This window comes from Carassius gibelio, chromosome A16, assembly GCF_023724105.1.
Source record: "Carassius gibelio isolate Cgi1373 ecotype wild population from Czech Republic chromosome A16, carGib1.2-hapl.c, whole genome shotgun sequence".
Taxonomy (NCBI): Eukaryota; Metazoa; Chordata; class Actinopteri; order Cypriniformes; family Cyprinidae; genus Carassius; species Carassius gibelio.
The window spans coordinates 11,108,521-11,133,378 of record NC_068386.1 but is presented as its reverse complement, the minus strand read 5'-3'; the positions used below and the strand labels follow the sequence as shown (position 1 = coordinate 11,133,378).

The following is a 24,858-nucleotide window of genomic DNA, read 5'->3' as shown; positions in this document are numbered from 1 at the left end:
GTATTAACTAAACACTAATTGAAGAAAAAAAATATATGGGAGCGGTACAGGAGTGGGAATCAGTTTAAACAGGAGCGGGATGGGAGTGGGAGTCAATTTACCAGGAGCGGGATGGGATGGGATTATTTTTTTAACTTTGGTCTGGGAGTGGGACGGGACAAGATTTCTTTCTATGGGAGTGGGACGGGACAGGAGTGAAAATCCACTCCCGTGTCATCCTCTAATGGCCAGCCACATGCCAACGCTGCAGTGTTCACAAATGTCTGTCCAGTCAGGATGAGGTGGCAGGGGGTAAAATAGATTCTATTATTAAATGCCAGACAATCTGATAATAGTTTAATGAGGGAAAGTCTGTCAAACCTTGTGCTTTTGACTGTGGCACCTGCCACTTCTGCATATCCTTGTGAAGAATCGCAGTTTTAGGAAAAGAGTGGCTGAAGCTCATTTTTAACAATGTCCCTGATCATTTCAGTCTGATATTGACGGTTTAACCAAGTTGAGCAAAACAAATATATATATATATATATATATATATATATATATATATATATATATATATATATTTAATGTGTTGTTTTGCAACCCACTGACTTGCAATGGATGGACAAAACAGTTATTAAATTCTTCAAAATACTGTATCTTCTTTTGTGTTTCACAGAAGAAAAAAATGGCAGGTTTGGAACTTCAAGACGGGGAATATATGGCGTAATTTCCATTTTTGGGTGAACTACACTTTTTAGTGTTGTTATTATTATTATTCTTAAAAGAACTATGAAAAAATGTAAAATAAAAAAAAACAATAAAAATGACAAAAGCTTAAATAAAACTTAATAAAACGTATAAACTTACCAAAACTTAAACTAAAATGAATTGTAAACCAAAGAATATAAGCATAAAAGCTAATTGAAAATATTAATAAATACTACTATAATAGTATGTAAAATAACACTAATCTCTTTAAGACAATAATGACCTAAAGGTCAGACGAAGGTAGAAACATGGTCATAAAAAACTAAATAAAGACTCTTTTTGGACTTTACTCACATCATGAGTGGACCTTGGAGGAAAATAAGTAGGGGAAAAATGTATGATATCCCATTTAAATCTTAATTGTGTTAAAGTTTTTATGAGATCAATGTGGAAGTGCACTGCTGCAGTAGCACTGGAGATAACTGTGCAGTTTAGAGTATGCTTCAAAGGCACCTTTAATGTTCTGATCAAGGCATATTGTTCATATTCTCAACAGTTGCTGTGTGTGTTTCCAGGAACAGAGTCTTCTGGAACACAAACCACATGATTTGCTACAGAGATGATGACAGCACCAGGATGTGTAGCCAGCATGTCTGTGTATGTTTGTGTGCTTGAGTATAAACACAGTGTGGGCAGGTCATATGATAGACCACATAGTACTTTGAGGTTTGTGTCCATGTTGTTAATGAAAGTGAAGAGTGAATGTTAGAAGGAATGTTAACACGTTAAAGGTTCAGTAAAATGTAATGCCTCAGATGCTATAGTTTGCTTACACCAAGAGAAGTAGATCAGGCTGATTTTTATACTGATACAAATTCAGTTTGTTTGTATTGGAAATTATTGGTTTAGAAGACCTAATTTATGTATGTCAATGGCCTTTCTTTCAAATATTCATAATTAATGTTTAAGCATGAAATATTACAGTATGAAATATGTCTTTGAGCCAGACAGCACAAATCTAAATTCAAACCAGATTATTTCCCAAATTGGTATTCAAGAGCTTTTGTTTTGATGATCCATGTCACACTCCGAATCAGCTAAAGCTGAGACATAAGGATCAAAAGAAACAGAAGCAATTAAAAAAGAATCTTTATATTTAAAAAAATCCTGTATTGACAGCTCTCTGACCACGATAGCTGGTTGAGAGGAAGAGAAACGGAAAACACATTAAAGATTTTGTCAGTGTCCATTACAGAAGAGTGAGCAGTCAGAGGATATAGTGGAGCTTTATCCAAAGTGAATGAATTTGGATCTCTTTCTTTTCCAGAGAGCTCACCACAGTTACTGGGCTTTTAGCAAACATCCAGCTGCCAAAGGAAATTACAGATAAATCTGTCTGTAAATATGCCAAACCAACCAAAAACCCACAGAGTCCATGAAAAGCATGACAAAGCAAAACACCAACGATAATTTCACCATTTGTACTTAAACATTTTAAACACTTTGCCATGCTGGGAATCATTAATATTCAGAGTACTACACTTCTGCTATTTTCCTGCTTATTTCTTATGCCCTCTATATGCTTTACTGCTTAGTGACTGTTTCATGTTGTTTTTTTCTCTTATGTTACAATAGCATGTAAATGGAAAGAAAAAATGTGTTCAACAACATCACATGGCTATGGACTTTAGTGTCTGGCCACTGCAGAATGCCCGGGTTTTATGGTCCATGGCTAAACTCTGTTGGAAATCTCGTGTCAAGGGAGAGCTGAGCTCTCTAAAAGTGCCCACTGAACCAAGATGATCTCCTCTCTGCCTTAGTCCATAGAACCTCTGTGAATAGAACCACACTGTTGAATGTTTGCTTCTTAGATATTTCTTACATATTAAATATTTAATTAAATTAATTCATATTTCTAAGCCAGATCTGTAAAATGATTTCCAGTTGAGCATTTATTATGTTATGCAATTGTGTGAATTATTTATAATTACCTTTGTATGTGACAGTGACCTGAATAAGTCTAATGGGTGACAGCTAGAAATGTTTTTTTTTTCTAATTTATTTCAATTTTCATACTTTAAAAATCTGACAAAATAAATTGTCTAAACAGTTGTTATATGGTTAGGGGGGTGGGGGCATATAGATATAAAAAAATAAAAGCAAATAAAAATCAATGCCAGGGAAAATATTACCTCTTAATTAAATGTTTTGTTATACATGTTAAATATCCCCATATTGGAAAACGCCTTAATTTTATGAGGTAACTTCTAAATGCAATTACCTCATACACTACTGGCCATCAGACTCCTTTCTGGCCAGCTGTTTTGGACATGTAATGGACTATTAGTCATGAAAAATGATCTACAGTTCAAACAGTTCACGTATTGGGCGGGGATTATTGGAAACTTTTAAAGGGAACCATCCGAAACACTACGGCGGATTCTGATTGGGCAATCGACCTGTCACTCTAATATTAGGGGCGTGGTTTGGGAGCGATAGCTCACAATGTAATAGAGTTTTAGCGCAGTCTTGCTTTTCATAGGCGTGTGTCAACTGTGTGTGCCAAGGGCTGCTCCGCTTACTAATGCGATTAATGAACACAACGAACCAACTGAAGGAACACTAAACAAACACCCTGATTTTCCGTTTCGTCTGTTTTAATACGGACAAGCTGCGTGTCTGCAAGGAATCAAGCCTCTGCACGAGCACAAAGGAACATTAAAAACGAAGCAAAGGTAAATGAGCTGGTTTTCTCTTCTCTAAGAAGTTTTTTTCTTCTTTTCTGTTTATATGATATGAACTCTGGCCGTGACAGTCTGTGAAGTTTTGGATAGGATGAAACACTGCGATTAAAACAAGCAGGTATCGTTTCAGATCGGAAAATATTGCAGTCAGGGGCGACGTGAAGGCAGCCTTTATTGGTAACGTTACAGACAATGCGGTTCTGATCTGATTCACTCCTCAGATTTTTAGTTTTGCACGTTTTAGGTGCTGTTGAAACGTGTATAGCTTTAGTCTCCAATGCAGATTGTCCACTTACAGTATTTCTTATGCCATGACAATGTTGTGGACAACGCAGAACACGCGCTGGTCATGTTGGTGAGAAACACATGATTACATGTGAAGTATTTCAATTTTCTAGTTTAACCTGTACTGGTTAAGTACTGGACTAGTGTATGCACGTGAAACATATATCGTGTGTCTGTCAGTTGTTTATAAAACAAGCGCAGCACTGGCCAGCTGGACTAAAGAGTAGCCGTGGCTTACGTCCTGGTCCAAAAAGACGGGCATTCTGGTTTTGGGCTCCTGATCGGTGATTTTGGAGGAGTTTGGCCTTGGGCACAGAGCTGAGAGTGCACTATTCCTTCAGCGTGTTGCGCACCTTTACTAGCTGTGTGGCGGCGAATTAATTACGCTTACGACTGGTGCAGAAATCGAATTATAAAATTGTTTCTACCGAGTAATTTTCATAAAAACAAATATGGGATATTCAAGCACATTGATCTCGTTTTGTTTTCATGACAGCTGCGGATAAACCGAAACATCACAGTTTACTACTGTTATTGTCACCAAGATTTCATTTGTCGTTATTTAAATCACTGTTCTCGATGTTAAGCTTTGCTATTCAGCACACTCCTAACCATTAAAATAATTAATTTAACTAATTTAAAAGTGCAAATAAATACGTAACATGGTGGCATATAACCTGGCTTGGCATATAAACATATTGCTTCTGTAAGTAATAAAACGAAGAGAACAAAGAAATGCATTAGAAACAAAGAGTGCTTGACATTTTCCAGTAACTCTAGAGGGCTTATTAAAGATAAAGCCTTAAAGTTATCCAGATGAGAGCACTGAGGGAATGATTTTCTTTTTTCCTGCCAATATTGTTTGATGACAAAATGGACTGCTGGAGATTTAAGCTGCGTTTACGCGTCTGTTTTCTGTCTGTATATATTCATTTGAGACGAAGCTGACTGTGTCTGATATCTTGGAAAGACCTGCTTTTTAACTGAGAAGTGCATTTAACCGAGTACGCGAGCAAACTCTCTTTAGAAGGCACGCGCACTAATATGCGTGAGCGTTTCAAAATCAGCATTTTCAATGATCCTTTTGACATTGTTCATAGTTATGTTTTTTTGACCGAGCAGTAAGTAGTATTGTGATTTTAAAAGGTTGGCTTTAGTTAAAATAACAAAAAACACATAATAATTTCCCAGATTATTATTATTATTATTATTATTATTTTACCATTGGCAGTAATTTTCAGAGATATCTTCATCTATTATGGGGGTTTATTGTTTTGTAACTATATAAAATGAACAATGTCATCCATTTATGTCCATTAAGTGGGCCAATCAATAGAAATAAATTCTCATTCGGAACAATTATGGCTGTCACCTATCAAATACAAAGGCATTTGTAATATCTGTATATATCATAACACATATGCTTTACTAGAGTACATTGCTGGTACTTTTGTTACAGATCAGTCATTTTCCCATGCCACATTTTGATAATCTGGGTCATATTTGTCACTTTCAATAATGTTTTTGCTCCAACTGCTGGGTACTGTTTGACCCTGCTTTAGAATTCTTAAAATGTTTCGTCCCTCTCTGATAAAAATTCAACCGTAAACAAGACCAAGAGTAGCTTGGAGGCTTCATTCCTCCGGATGCAGGAGGTATATTTTTGGAGTCTACCCCGAGGTTGCCTTGAATGATCTAAAGTGTTATTGAATAATGAATAGATCTCTGAGCTATCATTAGACATTTTCCTGTGGTTTTGTATTATTATTTTTTAAAACATTTGATAACTGTTGTTTAATAAGTAGGTTTGGTCCATAATTGCAATATAAGTGCATTTAAATATTCAACTAATTCTGAAGTGACCCAAGTAGAATTTTAATGGGTTCCAGAGTATTATGAATACGGTCAGAGAGTGTGATGCTTTCCACTTAAATAGCTTTTCTCTCTGCATTACTTTGCTGATTTGAAGGCTATTAGATATTAAGTATTACAATTATCCTTGAATATACTGTGCTGACTTTTGTATTGTTTGAGGTCAACGCTCAGAAATAAAAGTTGGAAAGCCATGCCAATAAATGATGATTGATTTTTTATTTTTAGATGAACTTTAAATCACATCTTTGCAAACAGTATACAAAATCATAACTAAGAAAAGAGTACATGAAACATGAAATTGCCAGTAGCTGCATTTTGCCTGCAGATTGGTTTGGCTATTTTACTGAGAATAGTTCTCAATCATAGCAAAACAACCCGGCAGCCAGATTCATTTGGAACGAGCACATTTACAGACATCCCTCGTCCTTGTTTTGGTTAAAAGCTTTGATTTGAACTGTAATCATAATCTGATCATTAACCTGCTCATATAGAAGGAGATCTTTAATATTCAGGTTCAGACAGATATAGGACACCGGATGCATTTTCCCTTTAAAGTTACCTCAGGTTTTTGTCTTAGCCCTTAGTGGGTGCCTCCAGGCTAGGGTAATGATGCATATAATCTGGGTGTAATTTTATTTCCAATTTCCATTGCTGTAGTTTTGCCCCAAATGATGTTACGCTAGCTGTGCACAATGAATGGCTGTGCGCTCCTAATGGCTCCTAAAATAGCGTTGGTGCTACTTTGGATCAAAGCCATCACCTACTGTTGTTACCCCCCCCAACCCATTTCATCAGACAAGGACAATTTACTTTGGAAACTTGTTACCCTGCTTTAGTTATTCATAGCCATTTTTATGTTGGATCGAACTTCTAGAATGGAACAAATGCAAGTCAATTCATTTGCATTTGAATGCGGACTAAATAACTACTGTGTACCTGTTCTGGAACGACTGTGAGACACAATGGATTACTTTCAATTAGTTACTCTGGGGAGTTCACTCCACATTATGATGGCTTCTCATATTTCATGTTGATTGTTGTAACCCGTAGCAACAGGGTAGCCAATAGCTGGAAGATGCACCTGGAGAGAGGACGGTTACGAGACTATTGGGGTGCAGTGGAATGAGAGCTGTTGTTATTGCCTGGCTGCATAAGTCCAGTGAGGGGTCTCGTAGCCCTGGGGAGTGAATTATTACCTGTCAGACCTAGGACCTCGGCATCATCCATTATGCAGCCCTCTTGCAGGGGCAGCCAGCCCCAACATGGCAGCGCGATCAGTGGGCCTTGGCCTTCAAACCTGTGCCTCCTCTCTCCTGGTGGGTACAACTTGTGGAGTTCCAGCTGTTATGAACATCTCCAGAAATTGTGAACACAGAACTCAGAGTCCCTGCATTATATACAAATGCTAGGATGCTTAATAGCCATAAAGGTTCGGTCGATAGACGATGCCATTCTCTATCACCGATGGCTGATAGACATCACGATGTTGCGAGACGTTTATAATAATTGATTATTTTTGGACTATTTGGAGTTGCTGCACACTGAGGATCCGTGCAGTTCTCTTTATTAACCGCTAGAGTGCCACAATTTACATAGTGTTGCTTAATGCGTGTGCACCGTCAGCACAGTCTAGACCAGGGGTGTCAGACTCAATTCCTGGAGGGCCGGAGCACTGCTGAGTTTCGTTCCAACCCTGCTTCAACACACACATACCATGTAGCTTTCAAATAAGCCTGAAAGACTTGATTAGTTGGATCAGGTGTGTTTAATTAGGGTTGAATCTGAAATAAACCCTGCTCTAGACTGTGTGTTCACACTGATCTTTTTTAATTAGGGAAAGCTTTTGTGTATACAAAATCTATGCAAAGTCATAGACAAAATCTATATAAAGTTTTATACTTGAGACCCAATGATTTTTCCAGTGTAGAGTTTCAATTTGAGAGGAAATTCAGTTCATATTATGGCATAAATTGGTTGGTCCTCGTCTAAAAATGTGTGTTGATGTTTGTTTGTTTGTTTGTTTGTTTGCTTATTATTTAAATGCAGTCTTGATGGTAGCTGGGGAAAATGTTCATTTTTTGGAGTTGTCAGTGGAGGCACGTGTTTTCACTGCTAAAAAAGCTAGCACTTGGCTGTAAAGCCTGGGTGAGTAAGCAGTAAAAAAAAAATTAAAAAGAGTGATGCAAACTGAGAGAGAGGACGAGTGTGTGTTGGATGTCACTTTGGACGAGTTACAGGCCTCAGCCCCCAGGTCCCTTCTGCCCTTGGAAAACATGCCTGGCTTCCAGCAGCTTTGTAAGCCATTTTTCTGAAACTTTAACCTCTTGTCAAACATCACACGCAGAACCACAGCAGCCACAGATGGAGAAAGACGGAGAACTGGACACTTCTGCAAAGCACACTGAGATGGAGTGTGTCCAGACATTACACAAAGACAGAGATATGTTTGCAAATTAAGAGATTAAACACAGAAAAAGGAAAGGCCGATCACTTGCTGATTACAACAGCTTTGTTCACTACAAGATGATGTTTTATTCATTTCCATGTGTGTAATGGGTTGTGTGTAGGTAAAACAAAATGGCTTTGCAAATCACTAACAGATGTCTGATGAGGTCCAAAGCAACTTATTTTTTTTATAACTTATGGCTATGATGAACAGGGATTTTGTTTCTCCTGTCAAAAGCTGTTGTCTCTTAGATGGAGATTATTAGAATTACAGGAATAATATTTTAGTTTGTTTTTATTTGTGTGAAATCATTTACTGATAATATAAATGCACCAATAATAAAATTCAGAATAAAATGTAATGTTATGGCTGCTAACTGCCAATTAAAAAAAGTATAATATCTTATTTTACTTTTCAATAGAATTAAAATATAAAGTGCTAAAAATAAAATAATTGTAAATCCAAATTTGAGTAAATCAGAAATTATAATCTACATTAGGGGTGGGAATCACAGGGTGCCTAACAATACGATACAAATTCCGATACATGGTCCACAATATGATAAAATCATGAATACAGCGATTCTGCGTAACCGATATATTGCTAGACAATCCTATAACGGCACATCAGGATATCTGTCTAACTATGAAAAGAATAAAATAAAAATGGCTATATTGAGGTACATATCGTTATCTTTCATAACGCGAAATAAGATTTTTGCCCACCCCTACCACAGTGGTTTTTAAAATATTACATTTGTGGAAATGAGTATGCACAAATTAATATATAAACCCAATCAGTACTAATAAACAAAATGACGATGACCAATATATTATGCATCTGCAATTAAAAAGAAGGTATAAACCCACATTGTCTTATTCGATGACAGAATTTGACCCTGTAAATGTAATGAATATGACATTTTTCGTCACTTCTATGAAAACAAATACACCATGCGGATCACGTACGCATGCACACATTGTGATTCATGAGGAAAGAAGTGGCTGCCTACACAAACTGTCATCTTTAAGAATGTAAGGCTAGTTGAGTAATGAGAGCTAAATGGAGACTGAGTGATAACCGTGTGAAATCACTGAAGTGTGTCATTGTTTTATTATTTCTTTTTTCTAGTGACTCTTCTTTCCACCTGATTATGGAGTCATGATTACCCCGTTTGCCTAATTTGAATATTCAACCATATTCTCAGCCACTAGACTCCACACAGACACCTTTTTGTACTCATCACATTGGTATGCTAATATTCATAGCTGTGCTCAAATCCATGGGAAAAAAATGTGTCCAGAATTGCTTTCCTCCCCAAACCTCCTTCCGAAGCCACTACACCGGTCTCGTTCTCCCACCCCGACCTGCAATGCGACCTGCAGCTCTCCATTTTAATTACTGTTCTCCATACATAGAGGTTATTGATTGTCTCACTCCAGGGTTGTGGGCTTGGGGTTGCTCCAGATTGTGCTTTAAATGATCTCTTAATCACTTTATAATGGAACAACTCTTCCTGCTGCATTGATTAGCTGCTTGTCCTGGAATTGTTGTGAGCCTTCAACTTTTTAATCTGGTTTTAAACTCTCAGAGCTCCTTTATAATATGTTTATTCCCCAGAATGCCTTGAGAAGGACCTTATGTTAACCATTCTTTCCACTTATGGTGGAAGATAAAGTATTGTTCATACATGGATAATCTGATATAGGTTATTATGAAGCCATTTATGTTTCTTTCATCACCCTCTAATGAATTTAGAGGATGGAATCTGATTTGAAGAGTGAGTGGTTTCTTCCTGGGGATGTGCAATACTGTACATTTATAATCGACTAGTCGGTGAGTTGCCTGAACAGGAAGTTCTGGGTAATTAGACTGCTTTTCACCTGATGGATTATTGGATGGGTTTCTTAGGCGGTGTTTACATAAGACATTATTACATTATTATATCCAGAAATGGCTACACAGAACACAGTGGTAGGGCAGCTTTGTGCTTTGCAAATGTGGTGGAATTAATTTTAAGACACTTTTCCAAGAGTGCATTGATTTATTTAGCAAACAAGTAAAATATAACCACTTTTTTATCATATAATTTGGGGTTGGATATTTCATTGTGCATGCTAATTTTACTATTTTAACTTTGAAAACACCTTTTCCATCGTCTAATGCTCACTGAATCTAAAGAACACTTATAATTTAATACATTTTAAAACAAGATTAATCTCAATTTCAAAATGAATAGTTTTTTTTTACTGTAATCATAATAATGATGGTGCCTAGCTTTTCTCTTTTACATTAAGACTGAATGGTGTGAAAATGTAATGGTTTTGGTACAGCTTATTTAGTCAGAATTTGTATGTTGGTGCATTCCTAAGACAAAACAGTCCACCTCACTAATTGACTTGTCAGTTGGTGATTCTCAGTGTTTGGGTTAATGCTGGAACTGCCCATTGTTGCTCTCAGGCATGTAAACTTACACATGGAGAAACAGCAGGTGAACAAAAGCAGAAGGAAATCATTTATTCTCAGGTGTTCAGCATAACTGACAGCCTCTAAGCAAGAAAAAAAGCCATTTTAGAAATGTATTTTATATTACTGGCATGATGGTGACCTTAAAGAGTCAGTCTGAGTGTTTCAGGTTTATTTTGCTATAACGTTTATAGGTGGCTATAAAGAGCACCTGAAATGCACTCATCAGAGTCAGAGCTGGATAAATGACTTGACTGCCTCACTGCATGTTTTTAAAATGAATTTGTTTTTATGGCTTTAAAGAGTGAAATGGAGCAGGAAATTACAGCCTGAAGATAAGGAGATTCTCCCTCTCACAGAGGCCGTGGAATCCCAAGGTACCGCAACACCACCCGTCACTCAACCAGGACTAGCAGCATTCATCAACCGCAACACACAGCAGAAGTTGAAATTTGATTTTTGTGTGCTTTGGAGCGGGTGGCATTACTAAAACCATGTATTGTGGAATAGGCAATCATATATGCGCTAAAAAAGTGTGTGTGTGTAATATGCATGGGAAATGCATTATGAAACAAAATACACATTATAAACGTCACATTTATTTGATAGAAATATAGCACATAAACCACTTTAAAACTGTGTTCACATAGATTTGGCTGGGAATTATTAAACAACTGATAAATTGTTAAAGACAATCACTGTGGGCCCACTGAATTTAAAGTAATTGCAAGAAAAATAGTTCTGAGAAAAGCATGATGTCTCTTGGCTGATATTTTATGTCTAATTCATTGGAATTTTAAGTGTGACTGAGTATTGTTGTTTTGCTGGAAATTATGCTAAAATGGTTTATATAATAAACTGACACGCGGTAATGTCTAGTTTTTGATGATCCAGTAAAATAGGTTAAAACTTAACAGTAAATCTATTATTGAAAAAAAAAATCTGATTATAAACTCTGATTAGAGAAACTGTTTGAAGTCTATGTACACTAGCCAGTACACACACACACCTGTCCCTGCATATCTGTGGAAGTCTACATTAATATGGCTTGCAGCTGTAAACCTCTAATCTCTGCCTTGCCATGTGCCTTTATGGGTTAGTTCACCCAGAAATGAAAAATTCATAATTTACTTCCCTTAATGTTGTTAATTCATTGTGGACAAAAAGCAGCTGAATCATTCTTGTAAATATAAATACATATTTTGTGTTCTGCAGAAGAAACAAAGTCATACAGGTATGAGACATGAGGGTGAATAAATTATAAAAAAATATGTCCCTTTAATAAAATGCTGTCTCTTGACATAAATCATGTAAACTACTCATACCTGCTTGTACCCCTGCAAGTATATTCACTGTCATAAATACATTTATGGTGCTTTTCCATTACCAGTACCAGCTCAACTTGACTCGCCTCGACTCAGCTCGCTTTTTGCTCTGTTTTCCATTGCAGTTAGTACCTCCACAATAGTACCTGATCATAATAGTGACGCTGCAGGAAACGCCATGATGTAATCTTCTACGCGACACACACCCGATACCCACACACACAGAACAATGGAGGAAATCGAGTGTATCCTGTTTTTGATCCTCGGGATGTGGCTGTTTCTCACAGCAAGAAGACAAACATTGTTTCAGGAGAGGCTGAGAGCAGGGGATGAAAAAAAAAAAAACCAGGAGAGTTTACTCCGTCTGGTGCGTGCAATGATGACGCAGTGAATAGTGACGATTCTCTCTGACCAATCAGCAGTGTGCCATGTTTTCACGTCACATTTTAGTATCGCCTCAACCCGCACAGAACCTCGTCGGAGGTAATACGAAAAAAGTATATGGAAGCAGGTACAGGTACAACTTTTACACAGTGAAAAACCATACAGAGTCAAGTCAAGGCGAGCTGGTACTGTGTAGTGGATAAGCGCCATTAGTGTGACCACTAGTGGCGCTTTCGAATCCCTCCAATTATAAAGCCCCCTATAAATAGAAAGTCTAGTATGACCTTTGTAGATACTCCGAAGGCATTCTTGTGCAGTTCTGAGAAAGGGGCCGATCTAAAGGTTTAAAGCTCAGTATCTGCTTTGTACATCTGAGCCAAGTTCTGTGAGCATGTGCAGATAACCTGGGTTTGGTTTGGACCCAGTCGAGTTTCAGATTGGAAGCAGATTTCCCTCTCGTACTGTTTTTCTGCAAACACTCTTTTAGAAACTGTGGTTATTTTTAGGCCTGGCTGCGGACGTGTGGGCCAGAATTGAGACTTGAGGAAGGGGTATAAAATAACCCTCCTGGCTCTTGGCCAGAGTGCTCACTAAACCCCCCTCAACCCCATAACAACAGCCCACACCCCACCACACATTCCTCAAGTATGTCCCACCATTAACCATATGATGACTCAACGGTGAATGTGGGAAGGGAAATACATGTGCATGCACATTTCTGCTCTTTTATCCTTTCAAGCTTTTTGTAATGTAACAGGTAGCAGCAAATATCTCTCTTCCACAGACAGACAGACATACACACACACACTTCTGGTGTAGTGCTTTCAGGCTGCTTCATTTGATCTTGCTTGATTGCTTTCTCACATTATCTGTGTTGTTGGCCTGCAGCTCATCCCTGTGGAGCAATCTCTGATGTATGAAAAACAACTCGCCATAAACACATTTCAACCACAGAGACTGATATTTCCTCTAATGCATCTCTCACTACAGGCATATACCTAGATTGTCTCTCTCTCCAGTCCCGTGTCATCATATAGTGATCACAGTGGATATTACTGGGGGGCGTTCAAGACTCCATGAAATAATCAAGCCTGGCACCCATCCCACTCAAACCTCCCTCTAGACAGTCCCCCTAAAAATATCTCCGGTGTCTCTCATTATCATATACTAACAGTAACTGGACCTCCTCCCCAGGGTGTGTCACATGGAATATATGAGCTTGAATATGGGGTGAAAATAGGCTTGCAAATGTTTAAGTTGGCTTTTTAGGTATTTTTTGCTCTGTGAAGTCCTCCTTCACAGTCCTTTCCCCTCTTCCAATTCACTGAATGGATGCTTTGTTATTGCTGCGTGATTTGGTCAACAAATTGTATTAAATCTTAGCAAATATTGCAATAAACTGGAAAAATATTGGCTCATTTGCTAAAGTAGAAAAAAGTTCTTATAAAAAGTTATACAATAAATAATTGTATTATACTATTAAGTTAATTAGGAGTGTGTTTATTATTATCATCATTATTATTATTATTATTATTATTATTATATTTTGTTTATTTGGAACACCTTGACTTAAACAACATATTATTAAATATTCGTAAATTATCATTTAAATTTAAATATATATATATATATATATATATATATATATATATATATATATATATATATATATATATATATATATATATATATATATATATATATAAATATAAATAAATATAAGAATGTACGTACATTGATAATAATAATATATTTAATATAGACTTATTAATGGTAATGTATTTGCTGTAATTTCTTCACTTGCACATAATTTCTTCCGATATATTGTTGTCATTTCTTCCTTTTGTGTGACCCAGTATTGTGTTGTTAATTTGTATAATCCCTGAAGTAAGGGAATTTTGTAAATGTCACAATACACATAAGCACATTAATGCACATTAACTCACATTATAAGGCACATTGTGTGAGTTGGAGGCTGAGGATAAGTTTAGCAAAGATATATTTTCACTCGCTGAACACAGACTTAGTGCTTATGAGTTTCACTCACTGTCAAGCGAGCTGTGCTTTTTTTCAGTTCATCTCAATTGATGCGCAGCGCACCTGGATTGGTGATTCAATTGCCAAGGTGTCTTTGAGGGTTGAAGAATATGAAAAAATACATTACAATACATTAAATGTCTAGCTATATCTCTGCTTTTGAAGTCACAACATGGGCAAGACCAAGAGCTTTTTAGACAGATACTTTACATTTTGTGGCTGGTTAATTAACTGCTGGCTGAAGCATACAGTACAGCACGTGACCATTCAGTGTGTCCCTCAAAGCTCAATGGGCAAACCATTCAGCCACAGTTAACCATACCGCTTGGCAATACAGCAGTGCTGCAAACAGTTCAGATTTAGATGGTATTTTTTGGTTCTTTCTCAATTAGCATGATAATAGTGTGTAGATAGACGGGAAGATCTAATCTCATTCCTCTGTGACGACTGGCAGTTTATTATCACACAGAATGTTGCATCAGTTAACTAACTTGCTGAACTGCTCTATAAATCTCACATCACACACCACCAGCAGATGGGAAGGGGACAATGGCAGATTGTACTTCACTTTAATAATATTATGTTTCTTTAGTGGAATTCTTTAGTGGTTTTTGGAGCTATTATTCTGTCGTAACAGTCTCCTGGTGGTTCTCGTTTAAAAAAAAAAGAAGATTGAGAAAGATGGAGACATCAGACCACCCTGTAGTGTTTTCAGTGAAAATGCTTTTAAAAAAACATTTGACCTCCTTTAGACAAAGTCTACATATTCTTCCTGACGCAATTTGATGGGGTCGAAAAGTCAAAGGTTAAGCAGGAGCAGTGTGTCAAAGCCATTGATTTTTCTTCCAGAGGGAAGTTGAAGGTGGAAGATACCCAGGGTCAAATCGTTTGCACTCTCAGAGGAAAGGAATGGGGGAATGGTCATCCTCAACTAGGCTGAAACTGAATCCTGACCCCATCTCTCTCTCTTTTTTTAGGGAACGGAAACGACTTCTGCCAAGTCATCCCTGGCAAAAAGGTAGTAAAGGTTTTAAAAAGTGGTCTGAATCATCAGTGGATGGGATATAGATGACTTTTTTTAGATTTTAATCTCTTACGAGTTGAAGATGTTAGTGTAGTTTGATGTTTTTGACCATGCAGTGGAGAAGATCTGTGATCATGTTACTAAAGTTTCTTAAGACAAGTAGGGATGCATGAAATAAAGATACAATATCACTTATCCATATGAGATACCTTTTTTATTATATCTATATTGGTTGATAATGGATATTTAACTGTTCATGCTCATTTCTCTCTTTTTTATATATAGATTACCTTTGAGTTAAAAGGTAATCTAAATATAAAACATTAAATTAAAAACATTAAATGTAGTCTTTAGCAAATCTCAAAGTTAATATCCATTTTGGTTTTGTACATTTGTAATGTTTTGAAATCTAACTTCATTTGTAGCATTTAAAAGGGCTGATGGCAGTTTTTAGGGCTCAAGCCCGAAGGGGCGAAGAGCCCTATTGTTCTTCTAAGGATTATTCTTCTTCTTATTATTATTTTTTTTATTTTTTATTAAACCTTCCGGGGGGTTTTGGAGGCCTTAACATGCTCAAAAACTCTTGAAAATTGGCACACACATTGGAATCTGCGGCCATCAGGACGCCACAGAGACTGGGACCCGGGCGTGGCACAGGGGCTCTACAGCGCCCCCTGGAACACAGTCAGAAATCTTGAACCATAGCTCACACACACTTTCATGTATTTATATGAAACTCAGTACACTTATAGATCTCATTGAGCCGAACAACTTTCGCACTCTATGTCATAGGCTCCGCCCAACAGGAAGTCAGCTATTTAGGGCTGTTTATAAAAAGCATGCTCTGGAATTTGATATACTTGTCATAGGTCTTTTACTTGATTGCCACCAAACTCGGTCAACATGATCTCAAGACATTGGGGATGGAAAATTGCGAGGGGATTTTTGATATCTCGAACGGTTTGCCCGTGGCGAGGCGTTGAAATTATGGCGAGAAATGAGAAACAGGAAATGTCTAATAACATCCACATACATTTCCTGAATTTGATCCAACTTCATTGGTTTGTTCGTTGTATGATACTGATCGTATATATGTGACTATTAAGAGTCAACATTATAGCGCCACCAACTGGCAGCAGGAAGTGTGTCATTTTCCAAATGCTTTGAATTCAGCATCTTATTTTTACTCTATTTACTTAAAACTTCATCAGAATAATGACAAAACACGGCCGATGTAAATCTGTTGTGGGGATATTGATATCTGATATAGTGTTGCCATGGCAACGTGTCAAACTTGAATGTTCTGTTATGGTGAGTTTGAGGCAGACAACAAGCTCAGATTTACATAAAACTCAAAACACATATCAGTATTAGTGATAACTAGACAATGGCAAAAGCTTTTAAAAGGGCGTGAAGGAGGCACTCTATAGCGCCACCTTTTGTCAAAAGTGGGGGGGTTAGTTTTAGCTACAGACACCAAACTTGGTACATAAATTGTTCTTTTCAAGACGGACAACTTTCTAATTCACAGTCATCAGCTACGACCAACAGGAAGTCGGCTATTTTGATTTGAATATTTAAATTGAGCTCTGATTTAATGCATACTCCTCACAGGGGAAGTACACTATACACACCAAACTTTGTCTACATGAAGAAAAACCATTGAGGAACTTAAATTGCGAACGGATTTTGGTTAGCTTGAACGGTTTTGTCGTGGTGAATTTTTGAAATGACAGTAAAAAGGGAAACATTGATTGTCTTGTATGTTTAAATTGCAGCTTCCAAACACTTCAAAGCATTTTTTTATACAAAGATCAAATCATTCTGAGGAAATATGCATAGTTTCACGACTTTACAACACTGTATGGATAAAAGAAAATTAAAAAACTGTCAGACTTCTCAACTGACATGATCTCACTCTGGCCACCCTGTCTGTGTGAGGGAAGGGAGGGGGAGAGGGAGGGGGAGTGTGAGGGGGTTGGTGACTGTGACAGTGTGTGTGGACTGTAGGGAGGGGCTGTCTGGCAGAGAGAGAGAGAGAGAGACCTAATCATCCCTTTAATAATCAGGAAAAAAAAAATCTGTATTTTAAATTGTTTTTGTTTTTGTTGTTGCTAATGGTGGTGTTTTTTCCTTTCATTACAGGTTAAGAAATCTCTTAGGCCTTATCCTTTTCTGACAGTTTTAGGGATTTAAAAACTCTTTTTTTTAAAAATCCTAAGAACCCTAATTTGTGCTGCAAATAATAATTTCAAACTCATTTGATACTGACCTATGACAACCTGTGACGTGACATGACATTTATTAATCTCATGTATGTAACAGTAAAACTCTTCAACTGACAGATAAAGCTGCAATGCAAGCAAAACTATTTCACAAATGCTTATAGGTCATTAAAATAATTACAAAACACTAATACATTATTTAAGGATTTGGTAACACTGTAAAATAATGTCTAATTTGTTAACATTATGCAGTATAACATAGAATGCAGTCTTCGTAGGGCACCAACTCCCAGAGGGGGCACCATCCCAGTTGCTCAAAAAAAAAAAAAACATGCGCCATTCTCCCATCCGCGCTCGCGACCGCTCACACCTCATGTTTGCGGCTGAATGTTCGTAATTGATGGATGGACATCTATGCCTGGGTATAGGACATCAGCAATCCGGCACAGAGAAAAGAAAACTAAAGAAAATAAAAACAGGCATAAAGTTGTCTTGACATTGGACTTTCTAGAGTCTCAAATTTAGGGCCGGTCTCTAAAGTTACATGTGATATTGTTATACACTTTTCTAACGTCAGTAGCATTTGAAGAGAATGACTTACAGTCATAAAAACAACTGTAATTGTTCATCTAGGTGACAGCTATAATGCACAATTAAATTTAAATGTTTGATATTTATTACAACAAACTGTAAGTCATATGTAAATTATGCAACTTTTTCACATGGGCTCAAATGCAAATTTGAAGCTCAATAGCATTTGAGGAGAAAGACTTGCAGTCACAAAGCAATTGTAATGTGTTCATATAGGTGTAAGCTACAATGCACACCTTATACATTTTTTATAAATATTAAAATAAAGTGTTACTAAAGTTATATATATTGTTCTGTGTATGTGATTTCAAAGTCTAGATTGGTCGGATTAACCCTTTAACTGCCGCATCCCTTAAAACTGATTGTCAGAGGGTTACTGTAAATGCTGTAAATTTTATTGTGGATTTATGATCAAATCAGCCTGTAAATGAATCATACTCCTCCAAGAAGACACAAGTAGTTCACACCAAACTTTTTCAACATGATGCCAATATACTGAAGATGTTAAATTGCGAATGGGTTTAGGATACCTTAAATGGTGTGGCCATACCGATTTATTAAAGTAACATAAAAAAATACAATAGTTATTTTACTATATCTTTAACATTCTTTATTCCAACTCTTCATAATTTTTTATATACGTAGAAGTCATCATTTGAAAGAAGCACAGTAAGTTTCATAGCTTTATCATTTTCAAGAGCCAGCTTAAAATTAAAACTATCATAACATATAAATCAAGCTTGCAATTCTTAGTACCAATAATGGCCACCAGATGGCGCTATATGATTACTTTTAAATAATTATTGTAGAAACAAGTATGATTTAAATCATTTATAGAAATCTTTCAAAGAAAAATAATATGAATTTTACTGATAAAATGACCCTCACTTAATTAGAATAATATGCTGAAGTATTGTGAAATACTGTATATTAAGAATAATTCTTTATAGGCTTTATGGACAGATAAGTTTGGAGTGACTCTTGAAGGATCAGCACCACATCCTCTTTTACCACTGTTTAAAGAATTTATCTTACAGAACAGGTGCGAATGAATTTTGGATAGCTTGAATGGTTTTGTCATGGTGATTTTTTGAAATAACAGTAAAAAAGGAACCAGTAAATGTCTTTTATTTTTTTAAGTGCAGCTTCTAAACACTTCAACAAAATGTACACATAGAAGTCATGCTGAGGAAATATGCATAGTTTCATGACTATACAACACTATATGGATGATAGAAAATTAAAAAACTACCATACATCTGATGTCACTCTGTCCCTCTGTCACTGTGGGTAATGTGTGTGTGTGTGTGTGTGTGTGTTTGTGTGTTAAGTGTGTGTGTGTTAAGTGTGTGTGTGTTAAGTGTGTGTGCTGAGTTTGTGTGAATGTGTGGGAGAGGGGATGGGCTTGGTGTCAGAGAGAGAGAGAGAGAGAGAGAGAGAGGGAGGGAGACTTAATCATCTCTTTAATCACCAGCAGAAAAAAAAGCAATTTTGTGTTGTTGTTGTTTTTTCATCATTACAGCTTAAAAAATATCTTAGGCCTCAACATCAACTGTTGCTGCTTTATATAGCCTTCTCCCAAAATTTAAAGTCATTAGTAAGCATTTTATAAATACAGCTATAATTAAATTGTTCATGGTTTATATGCACATTTATTTTGTATAATTAAATTGTTCATGGTTTATATGCACATTTATTTTGAGGAGATTAAAGGCTGTAATCTTCCTAAAAAAAATAAAAAAATAAAAATAATAAAAATAAACAAACACAGAACTCAGAAACATTTATTTCAAGATGCAATAAAAGAAAACTGTACACTATATATACATATATATACAATTGCATAAATTTATATTTATTTTTTTTTATCAAGTGTACAGCTAATAATAATAATAATAATAATAATAATAATAATAATAATAATGCATTTAATTTAAGGCGCCTTTCAAACCACTCAAGGTCACCGTACAACAAGTAACAACAGTAACAATATTAAAACAAAAAATAACAGCAAATAACAATGTCAATAAAAAACCACAATAATATTAGAATAGCACAACATATTGTGGAATACTATATTAAGACTTTATATATAGGCTTTATGAACAGATAGGTTTTGAGAGATGCTTGAAGTACTAGCATCACCTCCTCTTGTACGACGGTTTGAGGAATATATCTTCCAGATAGTACCGCCGCTCCCTATATGCAGAATACGCAGTCTTCGTAGGGCACCAACTCCCAGAGGGGGCACCATCCCAGTAGCTCAAAAAAAATAAAACCTGCGCCATTCTCCCATCCGCGCTCGCGACCGCTCGGACATTTGCGGATGAATGTTCGTAATTGATGGATGGACATCTATGCCCGGGTAAAAGACATCAGCAATCCGGCACAGAGAAAAGAAAAATAAAGTAAAAAACAAAACAAAAACAGGCATAAAGTTGGCTTGACATTGGACATTCGAGAGTCTCAAATTTAGGGACCGTCTCTAAAGTTACATGTGATATTGTTATACACTTTTCTAACGTCAGTAGCATTTGAAGAGAATGACTTACAGTCATAAAAACAACTGTAATTGTTCATCTAGGTGACAGCTATAATGCACCATTAAATTGAATGTTTGATATTTATTAAAACAAACTGTAAGTCATATGTAAATTATGCTACTTTTTCACATGGGCTCAAAAGCAAATTTGAAGCTCAATAGCATTTGAGGAGAAAGACTTGCAGTCATAAACCAATTGTAATGTGTTCATTTAGGTGTCAGCTACGATGCACAACTTATACATTTTTTATATATATTAAAATAAAGTGTTACTAAAGTTATATATATTGTTCTGTGTATGTGATTTCAAAGTGTAGATGGGTCGGATTAACCCTTTAACTGCCATATCCCTTAAAATTTGATTGCCAGAGGGTTACTGTAAATGCTTATGCCCGCTGGACACAGTTTTCCCGATGCCACCGGGGTGGCGTTGCACTGACGGCTTGAGCCCGCCATCGCTGCTTGCAGCTATATTTATGTTTTGTTTTGGTATATTTGGACAAAATTGAAAAGAAACTGAAGCATTAGTCTCCATGTTTGACATGCAACCTTACAGGCTCTGCATAGTGTGCGTGCATGTGTGGGTTTTTTTCCCCTGATGTGTGTTTTAGTGAGATGATGTCCATGCATTATTTATTTTTAGTAATACTCCCCAGTGATCTCCTCTCTCCAGAGATATATCTGGGATGGTGAGACCTCCTGCCTCAGGCACTCGGACTTAATCAAACTTTGGTGGCTCAGCGATTAGACGTTCCTTCTGGAACTTCTCTTGGCTTGGGCAAAACTCAATGTTTTTACATATTTCTTCGTGGTTTAGATGGATTTGGTTTTTGTCTTTAAATAGATGCTAAGGAGAAGCCAAAAATTAGCATTTTCAGGAAAAGCTATAGCTAAACGCCTGCTGTATTATTCGAGGGTGTTTTAAATAAGCAGCAATACTTGAGTACAGTGCTGTAAAAGTTTGAAGACCAAGCCAAGCTAGAGTAATAAACTCTCTTTACTGTACTGTAAAGCACATAGATGCTGGAATGATGCCTATGGCTCAATCAGATTTGTTTTGTCGTAAACGTTTCCAGCATATTTTTTCCCTGCTTTTTTCCTCTTTCAGATAGAAATTTAGACTTGGGTGAGATTCTTTCTGAATGACCACATGCCTGTTTTAAAAAGCTGATATAAAAGTTTCAAAGCAGCTTAAGCCATTTAGTGAAGCCATGATGACAGTCCAAAAATGTTTATGATATTCCTATGATGGTGATATTTGTTAATTCCGGAAATCTGGACCATACCGTGACAAAAGACCATAGGAAACTATTTTCCTATTTTTCTAAACAAGTTAAAAAAAATGGCTGTCTTGTCCTTTTTAGTCTGTAAGTCTCTCTGGAGAAAAGGTGTCTGCTAAATAGCAAGCACTTAGTTAGTTAGTTAGTTATAAAGCACATATTAAAACAACCACAAGGTTGACCAAAGTGCTGTACATGAGAAACAATACATAAAAAGAGAACTTCAAACAGCGAAGTAAAATACACACGGTAAAATTAATTTGTCATTAAACGCCTCAGATAAAAAAAAAAAAAAAAGATTTAAGCTTTGATTTAAACAGAAAGAGGTGATACTGTTCGAATTAACGTTGGTAAGCTGTTCCATAGTTTGGGTCCAACCCTTGCAAAGGCTCTGTCCCCTCTATGTTTTAGCTTAGTCCTACACACAGAGAGTAATCCAAGATCCCCAGACCTAAGTGACCTAGTTGAGTTATGAGGGAGTACCAAAACAGAAAGGTAGCCTGGAGCTAAGCCATGTAAACATTTGTAAACGAAGACCAATTTTTTAAAACTCCATTCTAAATGTAAACGGTAGCCAGCACATAGACATCAAGATGGGAATAATGTGATAACATTTTTTTGCTACCGGACAACAGTCTAGCAGCAGCATTCAGAACAAAACTATAAACACCTAATAGATGAGCTATTAGCACCATAATAAAGTGAATTACAATAGTCAAGATGAGTTGTAATGAATGCATGGATAACTGTTTCGAAATTCTTGAGGGAGAGAAAAGTTTAAACTTTTGCAAGGCGCCGTAAATGGAAAAAGCATGATTTGATGACTGATTTAATCTGTTTATCAAACCGAAGTCCTGAGTCAATTAAAACGTATTTAGTGCACGGAGTAACATGAGAGCTTAAAATGCCTAGATGCAAATCACCATGATCATAAAAGTCACTTGGTCCAAACAATCCAACTTGGTCCAACACTTAGTTTATGTGAAGAACAATTGGAAAATTTAATATTGCTTTTTTTTTAAATAGAACTCCAGTTGTATAATGAAGTCCATAGTGGTACAAAATAGTTTTTTTTTTTTGTACTGCATTTAACCATATAACAAAAAAACAAAAACACTTGGATCCAACTCAAAATGGACTAACTGGCAGAAAGGTTCTGGCTGAATTCCTAAAAAGCATCACTTAAACTCTAAATATACTGTTATTGATGCACTTGTGTTTCTTTGGGTCTATTAAGTGGGCTCCTTGCTAGAGCAATGTAAAATGTATCTGCATGGACACAAAATATGAGGTTTTCTTTTAGATCAAGTTGTTGGAGAAAAAAAATAAAGGATGGATGGTTTACCTGTTAGTAGGGATGTCCCGATTCCACTTTTTCACTACCGATAATGATGCCACAGCTTTGGCTATATGCTGATTCCGATATCAGTCCGATATTTTTATTTTATTCTTGAACTAATAATAATAATAATAAAATAAACGGAAGCACTTTGCTCAATTAGCCATCTAAAAACAAAAAAAATCTATCTAGGAGTGTAGGGTGATCAGCTGGCTATAGTTCTTATCAGGGATTGCTTTAAAAGCCTTTGAGGAATGTTGGCAGAATGCCACCCGTATTCTGCTCTCTGCAGACCGGGGGTTGACAAGGACTGTGCTTGTAGAAACATTCTTGCTGAAATGCAGATCTAGGATCAGGTTTCCCGATCCTATGCACTAGTTGAACTTTATAAGTTTTTGTCTTTGTTTTAGTTTTTTTGCACTGATCCAGACATGTTGTACTTTGTGGTGTTGGCTCTGAAGTTGCAAAGTCTGTTGTGCTTGAATTTATGATGCTTTAAAAAAAGCTAATGAAGACTAAATGTAAACAGGATGCTTAAGAAATGGTTCACTTAACAAAGAAGGTTCTGTAGGTTTAAATCACCCTCATGTGGTTCACAAATTAATGAAGTCTGTTTTATAGTGACCTCCTCCAAAAATGGAGAAAAAAAGCACCGTAAAAGACCATACAACATGTGAATTATGCTTCAGCTCTTTTGAAGTCACAGGGCTTGGAAAATTTTAAATCCCTGATAACCCCTCTGGGCAGGGATTCTTCAGATTTTGGTAGTCCAACATTAATTTAACTAGCCTGAATAAAAAAAGACATCGGCTAAACTTAACTTTAGACAAATCAGCATGATCAAAAACTTAAATTATCTCATTTTTTCTTAAAATATCAAGAGAATGTGTGTGCAACAGTAAACTAAATTTACTCCTTGGATCATATTATAGATTTTTAGTGACCGATCATTTTTCGGATGAGCAAAAGAAAATATTTTTTAAAGAACACTTCGATACAATAGCCAAAACTAATAGTCATACAAAAGATTTGTTATTTAGTAATAATCTTCAATAATTCCTTCCAGTGAGTTCTTAACCACGAGTGAGTTGAACTATAGAGAAGGATCAGTCATATTCGATTGATTCAGTTCCAGGGAATTATTGACTTTGTGAAAAATATCTGTTTCTCACAAAATGACTTGAACACCTTTTATTCCTTTTTTAAGATTAATATACTGGTCACTATAAAGACCTGTGTGAAGATTCTTCAAAAATATCTCCATTTTATGCCCCACCGATAAGTAAACCGCATATGGGTTTGGAACAGCATGAGAGTGAATAAATAATGGCAGAATATTCATTTTTGAGTGAACTATCTATTTAAATGCCAGAATTTATCTGGGATTTTCTACACTGAGCTTTGGATTTCACCCAAATCCTGTCTTTTGCTTTGAGAAGCTTTGAGAGTACAAGCAGAGAAGATTTCTGTCCGCCACTGACCAGGTGATTCTGGTCTTCTGGCTGTCATTTTAAATTGAACAAGTGATAAACTGCTTTCTAAATATTGAATGTTTGTATAATTGCCACTTTCACACACTCAGGCTGTTCATTATTGAGCTATATG

General features: G+C 36.4%; 1 protein-coding gene across 7 annotated transcripts in view; it reads left to right on the top strand.

The window, feature by feature from the left end:
- Nucleotides 1–3,211: 3,211 nt before the first annotated feature.
- Nucleotides 3,212–24,858, top strand: part of LOC128030607 (semaphorin-6D) — a 145,224-nt gene continuing 123,577 nt past the window's right edge. For 5 of the 7 annotated variants that reach the window (XR_008187928.1, XM_052618366.1, XM_052618367.1 and 2 more), the window contains exon 1: nucleotides 3,212–3,425. The gene's annotated coding sequence lies outside the window, so the exon portion shown is untranslated. Of the gene's footprint in view, nucleotides 3,426–15,229; nucleotides 15,271–24,858 lie in introns of all 7 variants that reach the window. The other 2 variants (XM_052618365.1, XM_052618369.1) reach the window with 2 other exon arrangements.